Source organism: Fulmarus glacialis, unplaced genomic scaffold (assembly GCF_000690835.1).
Source record: "Fulmarus glacialis isolate BGI_N327 unplaced genomic scaffold, ASM69083v1 scaffold7557, whole genome shotgun sequence".
In the NCBI taxonomy this organism is placed as follows: domain Eukaryota; kingdom Metazoa; phylum Chordata; class Aves; order Procellariiformes; family Procellariidae; genus Fulmarus; species Fulmarus glacialis.
The window spans coordinates 46,862-52,084 of NW_009225047.1; positions in this window are offsets into that span (position 1 = coordinate 46,862).

A 5,223-nucleotide genomic window follows, 5' to 3' on the forward strand; every position below is an offset into this window, starting at 1 on the left:
TACCACTTAATACTAATAATGATCATGTTCCTATTGGTTTATCTAGGTGCCAAATGGGATTATTGTCTCATTTGCAATGTGTAATCAATAAGGAGAGAATAACAGGAAGCCTCCGATGATTAGAAACAGCTCAAATCCCAGCAAACTATGCTTTTATTCATACTCCAAAATCTCACTTCTCACTCTCCCTGCAAGTCCCCTGCCCTACACACACGTAACAGGTGCAGCGATGGCAGAAAGCCCTGTCGCCATCAGTCTGCCGTGCTTCAGTGACCTGAAAGCCTCTGTGTTAAATCACTGACGTTGCTTTCTCTGCTTGTGAAGTGCACAGTCAGGCTCCTACGCAATTGCTCGTTAGTCAGCATTTCATCACTCTTTAAGTGTTTTCATATCTGTGTTACTAAGAATCAGGACTGCCGTCAGGACATGGCTTTCAGGCTGCAACAAGAGACTCTTCAACTCAACCTCTGCGGCGGCTGATACCATTTCCATTTCAGGCACAGTTACAGCCCTGCCCGTGCTGAAGGGGCAGCAGCGTTCTCCTGTTTTGTTCAGAGAGCAGCCCTGTTTCTGGGAAGCTGCGCAAAACCTCAAAAAAATGTGGCCTATCCCATATTTGTATCCAGTACCTATTTTTTTAGGAAACCACAAAGACTATAGTCCTAGTGCTTAATCCTGGGCAAAGCCACACAGATGGCTTTCTAGTTTTTATGCCTCTGAAGGTGTCTGTGTTTTTTGCTGTGACAAGTTCATTATGATTTCAAAAAAGTTTCCCTTTAAAAAGTTCTGTTTTACAGTGTTCTGACACAAATCCAGTAAATGCTTTATTCACACCGATTCCGAGTAGTCTGTAGTGACTGAACCGTGACTGGTTCAGGGACTGGAGACTGGATGTAGAAAAGAAAGGTGACTTTTAAAGGAATTTGCAGTTTGGGCCTATTTTGCTGACATAATAAAGAAAACACTTAAGCTTTTCCTCTTTTATTTTTAAAGGTCATTCATTTCCTTCTTATATTTTATTGGGAAAAAATAGGAGGAAACCCAGATTCTCACACCCTTAGTATTGGGAAAACTCATTAGCGATCCTAACAAACATTGATTTTCTCACAAACATTGTTAGACATTTTAAAATGAAACAGGAATTCAACTGGAAAAGAAATTAAAACTTGTAATACCAAAATATCTTGTCCTATTGCTAGTTTTCCCTCCATTTCATCTGTTGCAATGTCACCAGTTCACTGGCTGTCAAGCAGTCAAAGCCTCTTCCTGAATTTCTAACAAAACAGAGAAAAAGCAGGCAAAAAATTTTCAGAAGGAGAATATCCTTACGTACATCACAAAAAAGCGAAAACAAATCAGAAAATCCCTTAACCCACAAGATTGTTTTGTTTGTATTTTTAGTTTAGTCTTGAGGTTCATGGCCAAGATAGGAAACCAGACAAATCTTTTGCTGGCTCTGCTACAGAGTCCCTGCTTAACTGTGGGAAGATTAATAAGCCTCTCTGTTTTTTCCATGTTCTCATATGTACTATATACATACATATTATTAGACAGAGAGAAACACAGAGAAATTACTCCAAAGTCTTAAAACCCAGTCTCTACTGAAGTGTCTAAAATAACTAAATATTGCTTTCGTGAAATGGCTGTTATTAAAATAGCCACAGGAAAAGGAAAGGGAGGCAGCAGGTCTCCGACAGTCGCACACAGGTGAATACCCCAGCCCCTGGGCAGGGACACAGTGCTGTGCTCACTTTGTCACTCTTGTCCAGCACATGTTGAAGTGTCCCTGCCAAACAGCAGAATCTTCCCAGCAAGGTGAGACAGCAGACAACGATACCTGCTATCCTGGGATCTCCTACTGGTTTCTAATGCTGGCCTGTGAAACTCCCTGCGTGGATGGATCTCTGGTAGAATTAAATGGGATTCGTTACTCAAACATGGCTCTAGGGAAACAGTTTTATTTTTTCCACTAAACTTCCAATTTTTCTCTTTCTCTTCTTATCATATGGCTGAGCCAAAAACCCCTATGATTTTCGTTCAGAAAGCTGGTAAATCTGCAGGTCAAGTGGGAAAAAGAAAGAAAAAAAAAGAAAAAGGGAAAAAAAGGAAAAAACAACCAAAAAAAAGAAAACAAAACAGCAACAGAAATGGATTTAAAAAGCTGTGGTAAATGCAGACATTACAGATTTCATCCACAGTAATTACTGGATGAGCCACTGTAGGTCAGTACCTTGAAGGCAAGGCAGTCAATCTGGTAATTACTGCATTAAAAGGAAATGGGTCAGCTCATGACTACTCTGCAAAACAGAGTCGTCATGCACAGACTTGCAAATATGGGAAAAGTGGAGCTGGTAAATCTAGCAAGTGCAACACCGTTAAGAATAGCCTTGTTGCTTGTCAGCCTTAGCCGAAAGCAATCCTCTGGGCACAGCCTGGGAGCGTGGGGCACAGCCGCACCAACACCCTGCCACCCGATCCAGCCTGGTTTGTGTGGTGCCAGCCTGGACATGGGAGGAAGCAACAGCATCTCAGAGTGACCCGCACTATTTTTTGAGCCAGGCTTGGGACAGACAGTCTCCTGTCTTGCTGCCTAAGGAAATTTTTATTTCTTCTAAATTTTTTCTAGTACACTGCCTAAAGTACTCACCCAGGAGGGGAGAAATGTGGGCCTTTTGCCTTTCTCAGCCTTAGGGACTTTTGAACCTCCATCTCCCATTTCTCCAGCAAACATGAAGCAAGGCAGTGCCAAAATCATGCTTTACCTTCCCTTCTGAAACTGGAAAGAAATAGGATTCCTAGAAGAAGAAACAGAGATTTTATAGTGAGTCATAAGGACATCTACTTGGGAGCAGGAGATGTAGGAGTTTGTTTTCTCCCCCTGCCACTCCCACACAATACAACATTGTTCCTTTAGTTCAGCCAATGTTTGCTTAATGCAAAACTCAACAGCCTAGAGAGCAGAGACAGATGAGCAGAGACTAAGCTGTTATATTAAGGGTACCTGACTGGGTACTGTGAAATCCACTCCAGCATCTGCAGAGCAGGGGACACCTGAACCTCCCTGTGATTTTGCCCCTTCCTCCCTTTGCTCCCTCAGTACAATCCCTTACTGCAAAGGTGGAAGGGAACAGGCTGAGGTCAGCTGCATTTTGGGCTCAATTTACCACCAAACATGCACTGATGACATCAGCAAATGCGGCAGCACAACAGGAGAGGATTTGCAAAGTGAAACAGCTGGTGGTGAGTACTCACTGCCCACATGCACACATTTGGGGGAAGTTATTTCTACTTCTAGTTCTACTTCTCCGGACCCAAGTGTCTGGTTTTTGCTCCATGGCAGCTCTGTGATGGGAACCAGCGCATGGCAAGTGGAGCTCATCAGGAGATTTGCTATGAAAGTGCTCCCTTGAGCTAAACTAAACCACTGATGAAGACAGCCCCAGATTTCTTTTTTATTCTTCATGAAAAAGATGAATTTTCCACATCATTCCATGTAGAATTAGGTTTTCTTTTTAGGTAAGGCATTGCAACTATAATTAGCGAGCAGTTCTGGACACAAAAAATTCCTTTCACGGACTGTACACAAGATTAAATATGTAAACTATTAAAGGTCAAGACACAGGAAGGCATAAGCAGGAAAACAAGTCATAGTAGCCTGCAGATTTGATTGCGTAAGGGGGGAAAGCACCGCATAGCTGTGCTTCTCAGCATTCAACGTAAAGAAATGATTATTTTTGCTCACAGTAAGAACTTGTTAACATACCTGGACATTATCAAACGGAACCATTTCTATAAGCTCCTCTGAGGTGCAATCAGTGGCCTTAAATTATTATTACCAACAAAATAATCTGAGAAGGTTGCAGTCATTAGCACAAATTCCCTGGCTGAACTTAAAAAGCAGAGAAATTAGCAGAGAAGTAAGAAAAGTGCTCAGTAAATACACTGAGAATTTTGTAATTTTATTTTGTTTGCTTTTATGTTCATTTGAAAAACCATGGCGCTTATCTCACCAAAGAACCATTAAACGAATTGTTCGTTTCAGCTCTACAGCCCCAACCTTTCAAGGGAAGCGAGAGGCTCTGGAGCTCTGTGTATATATCAGGCAGATGCCTTCCTTCATTCTGTCCTATCTCTCCCATTGTCAGTGGGTGCTCTCCAAGTCGATCAGGCTTGAACAGTGGCGTCACATCCTATTCCTTTACCTCCTCTGCCAAGCATCAGCATCACCAGGCTTCTAATGATCTGCATGGGGTTTTGACAGATTAGATTGACTGCATACGACTCTCCCAGCAGTTGCAGGAAGCAACCCTTTGGTGACATAAATGGCACGTAAACATTGCCTTTGGCAGAAAATGGCTAAATCGCATTCGGAGCGTATTTAATGAGTTCAAGGAGAGACTGGCTTGCATTTTTTTACCAAAAGCCAACAAAATTATGTTTTTCATACATTTTCCTGATTTGCCTGGGTAACTGAAACTCCCACATTAAGACGGCACACTGGCCACAATGCTTCCCCATGGCTTTAACAGCTCCAAACCTCCAAATTTGATACTATGATTCCTAGGTACTTAATAATAAAAACAATATACTTGAGGGTAACAAACCATGGTGGCTGTTAATGCAGGAGGGGCAGTGGGCTGCTATGTCTTTTTGTGTTTGGTGATGACTTCAAACTCTGAGGTTCCTGAACACCTCACTGAAAAAGAGCGTAACATAACATCAGATGGTCTATTTAGGGGTTACTCCACTGAAATTTGCTGGGTGTTTTGATGATGCCATTTGTTGCCTAGTTACCCTTGGCAAATCTTTTACATTAGACTTCCTAGGCAAATCATAGTACATACTAATCTTACCTTTAAAGGTGGGATGTGGAGGAGCATTCAAGAATAGTTGAAATCTTCCTCTGATATCAGTAAGACTTTTACTGCTCACTGCAAATATAATGCATACGTGTCAAAAGTGCCTTTTGAGAAAGTACATATTGCAAATCAAAATTTCCACTGACTTCAGGAATCTCTCCTGAGTAAACAGGAGAAATGGCTTTGTTGTTACAAGGCCAGTGAAGAGATCTTATTGAGGGTGCCAGGAAGCAGGATGATAAAGCACTGAGGATGTTCTGTTCTTTCAGTCATCAAATCCTCACTAAATGACTCGTTCAGTGTGAGTTTTGGGTTAGCCCAGTATAGTATTCTTCACAACGGCCAAACGCAGATGACTGTAGGG